We start from the raw sequence: 17,355 nt of genomic DNA on the forward strand, positions 1-17,355 counted from the left end.
TTGGAAATGTCACCTAACTGGGCAGCTGCATATAGTGTTATCAGCGGAATTGGTTGGGATCTCAGAGATACACCATAACCCTTCAGAAACGCAGTGCTCGACTTTCGGCGTTCTAATCAACAAATTAGAATTTATTTGGCAAAATGACAGATTACTTTTTATTTATTAAAACACATTTGGTTTAATTAATTTAATCGGCAAAATGACAGATTACTTTTTATTTTTTAAAACACATTTGGTTTAATTAATTTGATTTACACGAACAATAAGCTGGGACGGAAAATGTGTCAAATTTACAAGGGGGGATATGTTCCGGATCGACAACCAGCAACGGAATTTCAATAGTATCTGTCTGACATGATCCCAGACTTTCAAAACATGCCCCACTAGCTCTGCAAAGATAAAATGTAGGCAGTATGTAAGATATTGACAATGTCACATAACAACATTCTGATAAATCTATATCATGAACTATATCTCAGTATGTATTGACAGTTATATTGTATAGATTTTCTTTGCTACAAATCCCACAGGATATTATAAAATTATTGCCAAAAACACAGTCTGTTGAACACTGGTATCCATAAATAAAAGATAACAGTATAATTTCATTGTAAAATATGGCATGAAATAAACATACTTACAAACACTGAGCATAAGGAACAAATTGTTTTCTTTCTGGATTTTGTAACGTAACAAGGACCTTTGTCTGCCGACGAATATTAACCATGTTAACATTTGGTGTGTGATAAAAGCTCCTGTAAAATATATTTTCATAATGGTTATACCAATGTCCGTCAAGTATTCTTAAATGTTAGTCATGGATGACGATTGAGAAGACATTAATTTACCTCTACATATTATTATACTTACGTGGGACAACATAGATCAAAATCTTGATTCTGCGTTTTAAAGTTTGTGCAAAAGCTATTCCTGAAAGAAAAATAACATATAAATAAGCATAGAGGAAACGAGTATAAAGTATTGATATTTCTGTCCATTTCTAATCCACTTAAAGCAGAAATCGTCTAGCCCAGTTTGTTCTTTTTTTATCCTAATGTACTTGGAGGGTTCGATGGCCGAATGGTTAGCGCGCGCACATTGTAGTTACTATTACTCGGTTGTACGTGACAAGGAGTAGGGTCGCATGTCCAACCTCGTGGGTTTTCTCCGTATCCTCCGGTTTCCTCGCACTGCTAAAGACCCTAAGGCGCAAGGGAATTATTGAAATAAAATTGAACCATATGTTGGTCCCAAAATGACCTAGTTTGTGTCGTGTGGACGTTAAACCACACTTCCCTCTCTCTCTCTTCCTAATGTATTTCAAGTCCACTAATCCTGTTCTGAAAAGTCGAACGCATAGTTCGCAGGTGTGTGGAATAAAGAAATTGCGTTAATAGGAGGATCCTAAAAGATTCGTAATCTTCATCGACCATGTAAATGATTCCTGGTTGTTGCGAATCCTTTCAGTATTTTGCATTGAATATTGTGCCTGGATCCAATTTTTGACTCTTCTCCTAGCCGTTTTGAAGGCTATTGCGATAACTGATGGCCAATAGAGAGTTTAGTGATATGAGCTTGTTCTTTGACAGTTTCATTCGAACTCTTTTTGATGTATTATGTACACACCTATTTCCTCTCTGGAACATTATACGTTAATGGAAGGCTTTAGTATATACCTTTCCACGGATGTGGTCAAGATATTGGCTGTCTGTCCATCACTATTCCTAGGTTCTTCGCGGAGAAGCGATATCAATAGTCAGAAACATGACAAAAAAGTTACAATCATCATGAATCAAACCCGAAAACCAACCATCAAATTAGCCGTAACAAGTTAGAGAAAATGATTTATGATTCTCACTGGTAAATGTCCTGTTATGTTGTTCGAAATATTATGGAAACAATTTCATTTGTAGAACGTTCTTTGAGGTCTATATTGACATTGTCCATGTAAAGGTCCGTATGTTATAGGTATCGATTTGATATATTCCATATAATAATTTATGTTTACTAACAAAAACATATCAGAATGCAAAATGGAGAAAAGGTTCAAAATGTTGTGTACCCTTTATACTTTATTCCTTTGAAATTTAAAAGCTTTTCCAGATTCAACGGTCATTATAAACGAAGCCATCCATTTCTAATTCCGATATTTTATTTCCGTTCCTAATGGGTTGAAATGAAATGAAAGGAAATAATCAGTTAGGCATGGCAGTAAACATAAAACTTAAAACAGTGTACCCATTCCAGAAAACGAACATGCCAAAAGTTCATCGTATACTTACGATGCATAGTAAGGGTCTTTGCAAACTTGATACAGGAATGATGCTGGTCTGGTTTGGCCATACTTTTCACGATGTAACGTGGCCCATTCTTTTAATTTATCGCCGATCTCTTCCTGTGTATGAAACAGTCCATCGTAATAATTAAGTAATGTTGAAGTGCTAATCTTTACGCATTTTTCTTCATCACACAGTGTTTGTAGTAGATCGTAACGCCTCGGACGTTGTATCAATACTGGGTCTTGAGCTATCGTATGCCACCCAAGGGATATAATAGCCAGTATACTTAATATTGCAGATGTATAATTTAGTCTGTAAATATCCGCCATCTGAAATAAAAGGGTTTTCAACGTGAATAAAGAAAACTAACGACCTGGAAGTCGGTTATAAAAAAATCCTACAAACAAAAACTCATAAATATTACACGTCAGGAATAAACCCATGGACAAAAAATCCCTTATGTATGCTCTTTAAATCAAAAGTTCTCTTAAATACTAGATGCGTTATTTGCATTTTTGCCCAAATATCAAATTTCTCCTAGCTCTCTCCACGCTAAATATCTACCCAGGTTGAGTATTTAACATTTAATAAAAGATGGCATCGTCTTGTTATAAGCAAACAGTATAGATCGGTGGAATTTTAGTTATAACTTTGTAATTTTGAACGGAATTGATATTCCTATTAGAGATAAAACTTCACAATATTATAGTTTGCAAGGAATTGCTGTTGCGCTAATCGATGCTTAGCTGGTATAAAGAAATTTTATATTGGTTAATTGGTCACAGACTGTCAAATACTTCAATTATATTAACGCAAAGTGTGCCAACTTGTGGTTAACCATACATTCACAAATTAGCAATAATCAGGTTGAGTTATTCGGCTTGCTTTACATTTTAAGAAATCAATTGATTGTTTAACTAAATACTGATCTGATTTTATTTAAAATAGATTTTTAAAATTGCTTCATCTATCTTAAAAACCACATAAGATGATAAAACTAGATTGTATGTACTTATAGCCAGTGGTTACTATATATACATTACAGCAAGTTCAATCCGGTTAAAATTATTCGACATATCGAGGTTTAAGTATCGGGCACCCAAAAACGCTTTTCAACTACACCCTTAATCCAGTTGATTGTTGTTTTAATCGGAAGCCAATTATTGTTGGTTTACTATCAGCGTATTCTGATTAAAATGACACAGGGATATGGCTACAGAGATTGTCTTTGTTATGACATTATAAAACAAGTTCTAAATTGGATCTTAAAATAAATTACAAAACAAATTATTCCGTAGTCAATTGTTTTATTTAATAAGGGGATTAAGAAATCAGTCAGACGTTATTGAATACACACGCCTGATGTATATAGCTAGTTAAGGAATAACATTCCGAATAGGGATTCGGTCACTGCGACGTCAATGACGTCTGAGTGGATTAGGGGTGTTTTCGATTGGCAAAGTCGTTTTTACGGGAGGTCTCTTTTTTCGACTTTGCGTGAAGATAGCTGAATTAATTTTAATCAGATTGGTGTGAGCTTGCCGTAAAGTGGAAATAGTAACCATTGGCAATACGTACCGAAAAGTTTTCTCGCCCATCTTATGTGCCCTTTAAGTGATGAAACACGACTCGTTCGTTTAAATATGGGAATTATGGTTACGTTTAAGCAATTACTGTATTGCGCCTTTCGAAGAAAGAAGGGGGCATTTAAAAAGGGGTCGTCAATACAATTTACACGTATTCTGATTAAGCCAGAGTCAATAACGCAGTGAATATTTAATTTAATCACGTCCGAGATCTTTTGGATATCTAACCAAATACCACGTTACACTTCAAATTCCGATAGCTTGTATTTTTCTAGAGGTAATATGTGGGGTATTGCTTTAGCTTTCCATTCCCCAAACTCTAGTTACGTCTAAAGAAGGAGTGGTATGTGGGTAAAGGCACGTGTCTCCTCTTCACAGCAAGCCCATGCCTCCAGTACTGTGTTTATGACTCTTCTGTAGAATACAGACGCTGTATCACATCCCATAAAACTACAGGAGACAATGAGGGATGGGAGTCCTTCCTACCCCCTGAACATGCAATATAGTATTTTCACTGACTAGACAGCATTTCTTTTCAACTTGAACTTTCTTTCTCTTGTCTTAATAAAAGCAATCTAACCCTTCTCGTAGTGGTATAATTGTTTTCATGGACCTTTTAAAAGCCTGTCATGATATAATGAACATGTTAAAATCAGTACACGAGTCGTGAATTTTATGGTTTTGGGTGACCTTTGTAATAAACAAAGAGAAGCATAAGCTACAAGACAATGCAGAAGTAATTAGTATGGCTGATTCACAAACGATGAAATCGTAATAAAAAAACGCTTAGAAGGGACTAAACAGAAGTAAAGGACTGCTCTTCAGTTTGGACTATTCACGTATTTCACCGAACAATATTGATTACAATTTACAATAAAAAATTAAATTTTATGGTTCCGAAAATAGAGTAATACACCCTTTAAATTTCTATCCTTTGTGAAATTCATATTTACAAATGCACACCAAGTGAAATATGTTTTCTGTGTTAAATTGTTATAATAATTCAAAATGTTGCATAGGTTTACTGCCATAATGAATAATCTCTACGCCGTCTAGTCGAGCGGAGACCGGGTGACACATCGTACGACTGTACCCGCCACAATAATAGTTTTCTTCATTTAGTTTGGGTTTCATTTTTAAGGCAAAATGAAACTGTAGAATTATTTGATACAGTTGAGTTAGCTTTAAATTCTGGCGAAAGCACAGTCCCCCAAAGCGATACCAGTCTAAAAATGGGTCATTTCCATTCAGTAATTGCAAAAATATGATCAATTCAAATTTTCTACAGAGGATATAAACGGGACATGGTTAAAAGTCGGTGTCACCTGTAATCTTCGAGAAACATTTTTTGATATGCTTCTTTTAATCCGACTGAACCCAAACGGATGATACTGTTGATATTTAAATTGAAAATGAGTTGCATTTTCTGGTTCACTGTAAACCGTATGACAACCTGAGAGTTATTTTCAATGTCAATAATCATTTTAAAAGGTGCAAACCATGCATGCTTAAGAATAATTGTAGAGCACTAAATGTGATATAATATTATGTGAATGAATTCATCTATAATGCTGTGAAAAATGAGAACATGTAGACAAAATAAAAAGAGGCCGAGATAAAAAGTGCGTGCTTTAGTAATCCCATCTTCAACGATCTATCCGTGATGTAGGCCTATCGATATCGTGGGCCTTGTTTGTATCGCTACCTACTAAGTGACACTAAGTGTAATTGTGAATTTAGCGAAGACTTACACTTATATAAATGTAAATGTAAGTGTAGCCTGGGGGCTTATCATTTGAACGTGAACATTCGCCATGGTGAGTTCAACTTTTAATAAAGCAAATTTTGACTGCGCTGGGCACCTTATCATAAGCCAAGTGGCGTGGTTTCGATTCTCTGCTTGTTCGTGATAAATAGTAGGATGGGCTGCCCAACCTCTATAGTTTTCTCCTTGTCCTCCGATTTCCTTCCGCTGCTAAGGATCCCTATGCACAAGCGAATTATTGAAATAAAATCATTCGTAGACCTTGTTTGTGTTGTGTGAATGTTAAACTAGATTTCTCTTTCTCCCCCTCTCTTTACTGTATCGTAAACAATACTGTCCTATCGTATCGTGAACATAGTTATAAGTTATAGACAAAAATAAATAAACTTCTGCTAATAAGCAATAAGCGTTCTAATTGATTAATAAGTTAGGAACATTACTTACTTACTGTGCAGAACTGCGCCACAAATACCTTAGTACACCCATAACATCGTGTGTTTTAGGTATGGGTACCGTAATGAGTCTAGTCTGTCTATGGCCTAGGTCACACTGAAGAACACCATTTAATATATATAGACCAAACGTGTACTATCCACCTTCGTGTGTTTATATTATGGGTTAGGTGGGCTGTATGTGTTCAGAACGTTCACCTCATGGACGTGCTCTGAAGACTAATATTAAACTAGAAGGGGTTTGATTGTTTACAGCGTAATACTGAATGATACATACACTATTAATTTTGTTTTAAACGTTAGATGATAGCCCAGGTGTAAATGTAATTTCAGACAAAAAGTACGCTGAATAGTTATTGTGGAATATTGTACTAACAGTTCTCTAATGTAAAAGACAATGATAAATCGAAATTGAAATAAACTACCCCCCCCCCTCCAAAAGAAAGCCCCCCCCCCCAAAAAAAAAACAAGAAAAAAACCGAAAAAAAAACCCAAGCAAAAAGCAATATCCGTAGGCTTTCTGGGTATTTAAATATTTTGTAAAAAAGTAAACTGTATTTTAATTGTCACCGCCAACAGTGACTATCTGTGCTTATCTCCCTTGATGACGCGACCTTCCGACGGCTTCTTAAATTGATGTGACACGGACTTGTGATGTCAGCCGCACCCATACGTTCGTTCCTTAAAAGTAAATATCACTATTTCTGGCATAAAAGTCGAAATTCCTATGCTTAAAATAGTGATGTTAATTTACGGGATTAACACGACTACCATTTTGATCTGCTAACCCGGTTATCCATTAATTATTTACTTAAAGGTGTTGAATCGTCGACGGTGGGTGTTTGTATTTTCTTAAAAACAAATGAACATGAAAGGTGTAGTGAATCTTGACATCCCATTTGCCCTTTGATGTATCATTGTATGTAATACAACTATTTTTTAGTTTAGATTTCTTAGCATTTTATGGCAGTTATAGCGAATTTGCATATTCAAATTTAAGTTATTTGGCTATATTCTGGTATTTGCCGAGTTTCCAGTTGTTGTTTTCCAGCTTGGTGTCCCCCAGTCAGTGGTGCGGGATACGCGAAAATACTTGGCCCCGTATACCAGCTGCTATTCGAAATAAGAGTTGGTCGCAACGCCGCTGCCCCAGCAAAACACTGAATGGCTTATCCCCATCTTCCTTTAGCCTGGATGGTGTAGAAAAGTAGAATGTTAAAACACATTAATCCATTCCAGTGTTCTTGGATATATATGAGGTACCATCCCGGCCTAAGTGATGTGAATATCAGATCTCCATGATTGATAGATTTTAATTATGCTTAAACCAATATGCGTTTAATCAACTTTTTTGTCTCAAATATTCTATTTGTCAGCAGTCTAAAATATATTTATATTGCCTAAAATGATAAAATATGGCCTTTTAGACTGACGCTGTTATTCATTGGTTAATGGTGTTTTATTGCAGTACTAATTGCACGTGTTTAGGGAAAATAGGTAAGTATCCATGTTGATGTTCTTCAGATGCTGCCACACAAATAAATATGATGAATAACGCAATTACTACAATACTCAAAATCTAATTTAAAACAAAAGTGATTTTAATTAAGATTTCAAGACTTTATTCAGAGAATCAAAATAACAGTGGCCACGAAAAGGTGATAAATGTGAAGAATGAAACAACCAGCAGCAAATTACAAACTCAACAGAGGTATTTACGAAACAAAGACTAGCAAATTGCATCGATAAAATTAATTGTTCGAAAATTATATATACAAGCGTAAACAGGGAGATGAATACAAAATACCAAATAAATATAACGTGGAATTTTCAGATAAATGTTTGTTTGATAAGCAAAGTAGTAGCATATTTTCTAGAGAGTGCAAACATTCTGCCTCATAAGTCATGACTAACACTGTACAATGTTACTATCAATAATTCACTTGTGTGTATTGGTCTTTAGCGGCGGGATTAAACCCATGAGGTAAAGCAAGCGACCATACCTAGGATCGAAACCACACCATTTGAATCGATGGTAGACCTTATGATCTAAAGAGCACGCGGTAGACCATTGCGCCCTTGCCCTCATTTTAAATGGTTAATCTGCTCCCAAGTTAATAGTTTCTACCCTCTCCCCGGTCGAACCTTCATATGTGTGCATTATCATGTATTTAGTTTTACAATATATGTTAGTTCATTTCTAAGTAACTCATATTTTTCTTATTTCGCTTCCGAGGATTTCGTTTCATTTTTTGTAATATCGTTTTAATGGATTGTCTTAAGTTTAGGTTATTTCCTTTTGCCAGAGCTTATTTCGCTTTACAGGTATTTCCAAACGTATACACTATTTAATATTAACTATCAACAATTCAAATACCCAAAAAATCATAGATCTAATTATTCACCGCAAAACTATCGTGTTGTTTCCGCTTTACTGGTGAAAATTCTATATAACCACAACCTATTTCTGATGGATTTCCATAGCTTGCGGACAGTTATCTATGTACATTTTAGATTAATTTCTTTCTTTCGTTTTGCACGAACAGTAGACAGGGAGTTCAAATTCATCAAATCTACACGGCGGCCAAAGTTGTATATCGACTACCAACAGTGGAAACACAACAGTATCTGTCTGACACATTCCTAATCCGCTAAAACATGCACCATCGTCCCTAAAAAAAGGAAGCAGAATTTTTAACTTGTAAAGCATTATGAAGCATATTTCCATTGCTATAACATTGCAGATATTACACTATAAGATCATCCAGTTCTAGAAGAAATGGTGTTCTTTGATTTTATAATAATTTATTCCTATTCGTTTCATGTAGCACATAGCCGATCATGAAATATTCCCTTATTGTTAATTCGTATCTCTACAGGCCCAGGAGGACTTACAATTATATATAATGTACCGATATATAAGATACTCTTAATAATTATATAAGTAAATAATTAGTTTTGATAAGAAATATCTGAATGCAGATATATTTACAATAATAGCTAAATGTAGTTTCAAATGAAATCTGGCTGCACCGAATCGGGGTCCAATGGGAAGTGGCAGTGTTCAGTTCTTGAATATTGTATTTAACTTTATATCCACAACCCACGTCATCAACCGGTTATAGAGCAGAACATAATGTATCCCTATAAACCCACAACAAATCTGCGATCCTCTACTGAAACATGATTACTAATACATCGTTCTTATAATTTATCACCATTCTATGTATAAGCACCATTGTTATGGAATAAATTCGTAATTTCATAGCTATTGCTACTTATAAAACTAATTTATAATTATATGTAATGTTATCTAAATATCATTTTCATTAGTATGCTCTTTGTTATCTTGTTTTATTATGTAATTTTTTGTTATGGTTTCTCCTTATCAGTGGTGCAGGACAAACTGCCTGGCCACAAACAACGTATATATTAATTCGAGTGGAACGAAAATATGAAGTCCCGTGTACACAGAACAGTAGACATTAAACCCCAATTCATTTCATTTCATTTATCATGTATTATATATGTTGCTGTCTTGCTTTCTAATATGTCTTTGTAAAGTTAATATAATAATCCTTTTCGAAGCTTTTAGAGACAAACTTGTTGACCCCCAAGAACCTGGACATTTTCTGAAGTGGTCTTTAATTGCTTAGATGACGTTCCATTAATATGAAAATCCCTGTCTGTTTGTTATAGCGTGAATATATCCTATTCGTCAGCCATCAAAATTGGAATTTTGTGCGGATGCAAGTAGTAGTTCATGACTCAACGACTCTATCTTTGGAAAATGTTCATAATTGTACATCAGCAGCTACTTAACTTTGAAAGGAACACGGCAATTAGAACGGAAGTGAGGCAGTGACAACACTCACTATTTGACAAGAAACTAAAATTATTACATTGGGCCCGGGCCTTTATGGACTCCCTTCAAACATTTATTAGATGGGTGGTTATCAGTGCCTAAACTGTTCGGTTCAATCTCACATTTTGACGCTTCTTACTGATAATATTGTGTTGATAATATTATTCTATTATGCTAGATCTGTAAACAAATCTAGGGACTCTACCAAACCCGATAAAATGACAAAAGTGATTTGCAGATTTCGATGCTGGTATCAAAATATTGTATACTTCATACCTTCAATATTATTCCTTGAAATAGTTTTCTTTAATTTGATTAATTATTATATCAAACTTTATACATAAAGCTATAGTTTGATCGTATTGGATAAAATTATGTATACAAAATCCTCCCTATTGTTTGGGTCTGAGATTACCCCTTGTTTCCGACATTGTATTTCGTGCCAGGAATCCGACATCAGGGTAAACATTATAATGGCAAAGTATTCTACTTATATTATGATCATTATGTACTAATTTAACTTCAGTACTGAAAATACGAAAAACTGCACAGGCAAATCCGTGTAATTGTTGACGTACACATAAAAGAACTGTTGACAGTAGAAATTCGATGAATAGTATGCAGACATGCCGCTATCCAGGAAAAATCCCCCTTATTGCACATAAGGTTGCGAATGTTCAGAATTATGAAAACAAAAGAGAAAACTTCATTGAATTATGTATCATGAATAATCTTCTTCTTAAGGACCCCCCCCCCCACTAAAAATCAACAAAATATAAGCAGGCCTTTAATTACCATTTTTTATTCCTATGAATTAAATTCAAATATGATCGTTCTTTCACAAGTTATAATGTTACTATAAAATGTATACTTACAGACATTCGGCAATGGGAATAAACTGTTTCATGTTGGACTTTTCGAGGAATACAAGTGTTTGGAGTTTTCCGTGTATATTAACTAAAGTCTGATTTCCATAGTGACCCAAAGACCTGGAAATAATGTTTGGTAAATGGTTTTTATTTATATAATAGTATTACATGTATACACACATACAAAACCGATAAGACAAACCTGTGGACAAGACACAAACTACACAGACATTCCCGGAAATAAACAGCAAATATCAAAGTTAATGGATACAGGGGCCAATCGTAAGCGTCCACTGCGCTATTCAGTTTCCGACCTGTAATATTAAAGGTTTCACTCAGAATGAATTAACTGATGTGCAGCTCTTTGGAATATACGACATATCTCATGTTCTTATATACTAAGGCTATATTATATAAAAAAATAATATACCGAAATACATTCATTGAACTTCATCGACTGTATAACTTCTGTGTCATAACTAATTCTAACTTCACGTACTTACATTGGACAACACAAATCATAATCTAAACTTCCCGCAGGTGAACTTTTTGGTGGAATTCCGAATTTCGAACAGGATGTCATGCTATAAAAGAAACGATAAATTACATTGTAAGTGCAGGTTTACCAAATATTTTGCGGGACAGGGTCCAGTATAAAGAAAGGGTGTCTTTTTTGTTTATCCCGCAAGAGCAGGAATATAACTTTTCGTCATCATGCGCTCTTTCACGCCGAGACAAATCAAAAATAAAAGACACGCTGCCTGTAAGCTTTGAATCCATATCACTTGGTCCAAATAATAGTGATTATAGTGATCAATTTCATCAATAACATATTTGAAGACGCCCTTCATCGTATATTGATCTCATGTACACGGAATGATCTCAGAACGGTAAGACGTGCTTCGGGATCTATATCCCGGGGAAAGAGGTACAGTCAGCACATAGACTGTCAAAAATGTGCCCTGCATACACATCAGAAATGTTTGCGATCAAAGAATGACAAAGATGCCGTATTGTGGATATCCTAAGTAGCTTGGAATTCATTAGAAACCAGAAGCTGGACAATCGTCCCGTCCAGTCCCGTCCAGACTGGTAAACGTAGTATAAGAAGAGCCCGTGGCAGAATTTAAAAGTATGGTCGGATGCCACATTCGCCCTGAATGGGAAAATTTCATTTTGGACCTCAACACTTACAGATTTAGATCCATTGAGCCTTTCAACGCTAAATGGATTGTAAATCACCCACGCGGGAATATCTACTGGTTAATCACTAAACTGAAGGCGAAAGAACGATCACAATTTTTCAGAACAAGCCTATAAAGCGCAGCCGCGACACAAACGTGATCTATACAAGATATATAGACATGAGATGTTCGATTTAATCTATTTGTGAGACACGAATCAAAGACCCCGTGGTTTCATCTCTCTTGGTTATGGAGAGTGTTTTACTCTGTGACGAGTTGAAGTTGACTTTAACAAAAAATGAGTTGGTCCGAAAAGCGATCTCCCAGAAGTAAACAGAAATCGGTAACTTTGGAAGGGGCCATTTGTTGAAGCCCAGGCTCGTTGAAATGTAATTGTATCGACGCGCTAGGCCAAGGGGTGTTGTTAGGCCCAACTCGTTAAAATCGTTAATATGAATCATCCCTTTCTTTCCTGTATGTTATCTCCTCAGCGGTCCAGATTAGAATGAAATGTTGTTTTATAACATGTCAGCTCTAGTTGGGCTATATTGCGCGGTCGAGTTTTGATATTACCATATAAGACGATCAGTTATGTATCACCCTAGGTGGAATATGTCGTTAAACCCGACGACAGAATGAGCACATCGATACCAATAAAGTGAACAATTTTCCATAAACTAAATGTTTAGGCGATAAAAAGTACATTCAACAAAAAAGACCCACAGTTTCATTTTCGACAACTCAGAAATGAGTCAAGTGATTAATAATTGTCTGTTGGGTAATAAAAGGTATCTAAAAGAAAGCAATATTTAAGCTTTGGAATTTTAATTTAGAATAGGCCATAGTGCCGCTGTCCGGGCAAAATTTCACCTCCCTCATAGCACATTTTGTTAGTTCCGTTTATTATGCCGAATTGTTAACGAATACACTTTGATATCCACGAATGATGTCAATAGGCCTACGAAACGTTTACGATCTTCGGCACTATCCGTGAAAATTTGATATATTCTTGGGTCCCTAAACGCTATAAAACGCCACTGACCGCTGCCGAACCCGTCATCGGCACAATTCCTAGTTGATTCTTGATTGGTCTAAATTGAATCGTTACAAATCGTAGACGATTCTTTCATGTTGTACCTTTATCGTAACGTTATCTTTCCATTCGACATATTTTTTACCCGATTACCCACGAATTATCTTAACTTTTTCGTACACTATTCGGAACTGCTTCGTAGCTACTCCCGATTCTCCACGAATTTTTAAAATGTTTTGCCGATTTGTCATGATTCGGTAGTATTCCTAGCGATTCGTGTTTTCGTAGCCCATGTGAACGTCAGGCATAACAGAGACTAATTGAGTCAGGGAGTCGCATTTCCGTTGTTAATTCATAGTTGATTCATAGCGCCACGTGTCACAATGAGAATTAGGATTTTGTCGTTTTCACCGCGTCTTGTAAAATGTTTAAGAAACTGAACAGACAAGTTACAACAATATAAAAAAATATATAACAATTAACAATATAACATAGGTAACAATGGAGATTTAAAACACGATCAGATATAAATCAGTATTTTTGCATATGCAAATGACGAATTCAATAGAAGTAAATAAGAAATTATATATATTGAAGTAAATTTATTAGAATAAAGATAACTAACTTAACAGTTATGTCATGGAAACTAATACTTACGAACTGAACAAAGGAATAGAACAAACTTTATACACGAGTGATCCAGGAGATGGGCGATAAATTTCATGTTTTAATCCCCATCTTCTTAGTATGATGTCAATTTCTTCTTCTGTATGAAATAAACCATAGTAGGTTTTATTAATCAGCGAAGAGTTAACTGTCAAGCATCTTTTATCATCACACAGTATTTCTTCTACAGCTAAAGTAAGCGGTCCTGGGACAAAAGCGACCAATGCTAACAATACTGATACAGTAAAAAATAAATTGCTTTTATATGTCATCTGAAAAGTAATAAAACTTAATAACCAAAAGAATAAATAAAGACAAAATCGTATTGCCAGTACAATCACATACATAGTCATGAGGAATAACTCTAGTAATCATATAAGTGGCCTCGTGCCAACAGTATGGACCCAGACCCAGTCTTATGTCCCAGCCTTCCATCGTCACAACTAGCGGAATATGAAAGCGTGGTTTGCACGTAACTGAACAAAGCAGAAAGGCTTACATCTTGAAGCCCTACGCCTCAGCCTGCCAAACATAATATACATATAGGTAAATCCGTTATTGTTCGCATTGTTCATGTCGATTTACTTCCTGATCAACCAGCCGCAAAAGCAAAAATATAAACCAAAACATGGCAGAAAATGTAAATGCAAACACGCCTTTTCGATTATATACATAAAACATCAACCAAATTACCATACAAAAGTAGAAAGCGAGAGAAACAGAGAATGGCTATAAGTAATTACTAATCCATATGGTCCCAAGACCAGTAATTCTCTCTCCACGGGCTTCAATGTTAAATCCTTGCCATTTCTTGACCAATTATTTTTTTTTTGACATTCTGATGATTTTAATCTTTATAACCACAATGAGCCTGGCATGTTACAATCATCTGATAAAAATATTAAAGGAGAGTAACCATTCCGATAATTTGCTAGACCTGTTCAAAGGAATATATTGTTTTTCTAGGATATCGCTCCAATTATTGTTTGTTAACTTCCTAATAATTCAGCCTGAAAATGAGGAAAATGTCAATTAAAACACTCTCGTCGAATCTAGACCAAAAAATCAACAAAAATTGCCACGTAAAAGAGGAGAATTGGGAGATTTTTGACAAATAGAGGCCGTACTAATCTTAGTCCCGCAAGAGACCAAGCAGCCATGCTAAAGTATTTTTTTGATTGAGGATAACATTTTAAAGGGGCTTGACACCCTGAATGTTAATTTTTAAAGATTAGATAACAAACCGAACGCCTTAGAATCTAGACCGGATAATCTTGAACGGTGTCAGAACCAATGAGGTGACTCAAAATTTTGAGTTGCCTGAGTTATGTAGCTCTAGATCGTGTCTATGGAAGTTGGAAAATACCGAATAAGGAACCCGAGTATAATCCATGTAGGTCACACGAAATGTGCACACTGAACAGTTCCTTTATTCTGAACATGCTATTGTATCCAAATTTCCACCACGAGTGTGTGTAACCCTAGCCTATTCCCGATGACTGTTTGTATTGTTGCGCGGCTGCACTACACTACATTGTTTATACCATGATGTTGAAATATACTTTTAATAAAGCAAACTTATTATAAAATGTAGGAATCTGCTTAATTTAGGCCGAAATTGTAACACAAAATAGGTTACATGTGTATCTAAGTAGATTTCAAATACCAAATTCCCTTCAAGAACACTAGCCCCCACCCCACCTACCTCTAACAAAATACAACCTTGAGCTTTGAGCCCAAATGAAATATATCTTAACTAGCAATATGATTATAAATTGATAAAAACGAAGCATGTCTGGTCTTTGCATTGGATTAAAACATAACATATTATGGCCATCTATTAATTATTTCTGTATATTCTTTTAAATTAATTGGTAACTAAAAATAACGTTCGTTATAGTAAGTCGTTTTTTTTTAAAAGTTAACATTATCTAAGATTTTATGGAGATTTGCCACATTGACTCACATAGGGACGTACTTTTCAGTATTCCATCCTACATATGGACCCATTGCCGTTGTAACTCATAATCGTATAAATACCATATTATAACTTACATATAGGCTTATTTATTGTCTTTATAATTTAATATTATAAATATCATATTATAAGTTCTTTATTAGACTTATTAACAATCGCTTGTGTTAAAATCATTTATGATCAAACTTTCCTAATGTGTTTATTACTTACCATTTTCGCCAGGAGTTTTAAACCTTCTAAAAGTAAAAGAAATATCACTCAATATTATTTGCTCGGTACGTCTGTCCGGTAAATGGGGTAATATAATATGGGGACTCTCTTTTATTTATATATCCGTTTAAAGATTTGCATACACATAAATATCCCAACAGTCTCTAATATACACAACAATATACCGCTGGTATTTTTGGATTAAAAAAAATATTATATCGTTCAATAATCTTTTATACTGGTTAAAGTATTTGTCGACCAATCAAATAGAATTCCATTCATGTCGATCTCTCAGGTAAAGGATATGTACATCAAAACACTAATATTTTACACACTCGTGAATCTTTCTCCGCAGTAATTTTTCTTTTACTGGGCAACCATTGATACAAGTGGCTTGAATAAGAATTTAAAAATATGAACAAAAAGCAGCAAAATTTACTTGTCTGAAACATTGGGGTGTTCGGGTATCATTTCAAGGTTTCTTTAACAGGGTTACTCAACTCAGTTATCAATCCCATTGTTCAAATGTATGTATGAATGACTAAATACTCAGGAAGGCCAATTGCCGCTAAAACATCGATATGTACATATTATATACATTAGCGTAGAATCTGGAGATTCCTGGCCTCGAGTTCACAAAGCATTCTCAGACTTCAGTTAAGAATTTACTCAAAAATTGCTCGCCTTATTTTAACTGAAATATAGCCCTTTATAGAGCTTTTGTTGTTTTAATGTATTAAATACACCAATAAGAAACTATGTGCCAAAGTTTTGTGTTTCTGGATCTAAGATATTTCTCATAAACAGTTGAGTACATTCTTAATTTAAGTCTGAGAATTCTTTGTGAACTTAGGGCCTGATCGTACTACCGTACTAGACTGAGAGTTTCTACTAATCTGTCGATAAAATTATTCGATACAATAGATGGAATAAAGGTTCAAATGGCTGGGTGCGAAATATATATATTTTGCTATTCGGTTTATTCTGAAACATGACTTTTTAAAATGACTTTTTGGGACCTTTGTGCGGTGTTATTGAACTGATATATTTATGTGCACTTGATCCCACAGGAATACATTTAATTTTCCTTCAGATAAAATTATCATATATCTTTTGAATTTCTTCACATAAATTCGTCAGCCTCGCACTTTCGCAGCTCAACTGACAGGTGTTCTAAAGGATTTCCGGTGATCGATAAGGATATTTTACTAGGGTGAAAACTATTTTAGTTCATGATTTTAATAAATGTATTAACGAGGTCGCCTTACTGGCGTTAACATATGACACAGCGTGCCTGAAATTCGTTGTCAATTCACGACAACATATTTATAAACAAATATTATCTTTAATATTGACAAATATTATCTCCTTTGTGAACTTTTCGCATTAGAATTAGAATAATAGAAAAAGTTACATATTGTTTATCTGCCACGTTTATGATATTTATAAAATTACAGAGCCCCCA

General features: G+C 34.9%; 2 long non-coding RNA genes across 3 annotated transcripts; both read right to left on the reverse strand.

The window, feature by feature from the left end:
* Positions 1 to 201: 201 nt before the first annotated feature.
* Positions 202 to 6,382, reverse strand: LOC126831730 (uncharacterized). 2 transcript variants are annotated; one of them, XR_007684286.2, is made up of 5 exons: positions 6,082 to 6,382; positions 2,286 to 2,611; positions 874 to 933; positions 645 to 758; positions 202 to 392 (listed from the first exon to the last, which is right to left on the reverse strand). It is a non-coding gene; the product is annotated as an uncharacterized LOC126831730 (long non-coding RNA). The 2 variants fall into 2 exon arrangements; XR_007684285.2 differs by having other exon boundaries at positions 6,078 to 6,382.
* A 1,302-nt stretch (positions 6,383 to 7,684) lies between these two features.
* Positions 7,685 to 15,993, reverse strand: LOC126831731 (uncharacterized). The gene is made up of 5 exons (XR_007684288.2): positions 15,891 to 15,993; positions 13,694 to 13,974; positions 11,323 to 11,403; positions 10,826 to 10,939; positions 7,685 to 8,757 (listed from the first exon to the last, which is right to left on the reverse strand). It is a non-coding gene; the product is annotated as an uncharacterized LOC126831731 (long non-coding RNA).
* Between the last annotated feature and the right edge of the window lie 1,362 nt (positions 15,994 to 17,355).

This window comes from Patella vulgata, chromosome 9 (assembly GCF_932274485.2).
Source record: "Patella vulgata chromosome 9, xgPatVulg1.2, whole genome shotgun sequence".
Classification (NCBI taxonomy): domain Eukaryota; kingdom Metazoa; phylum Mollusca; class Gastropoda; family Patellidae; genus Patella; species Patella vulgata.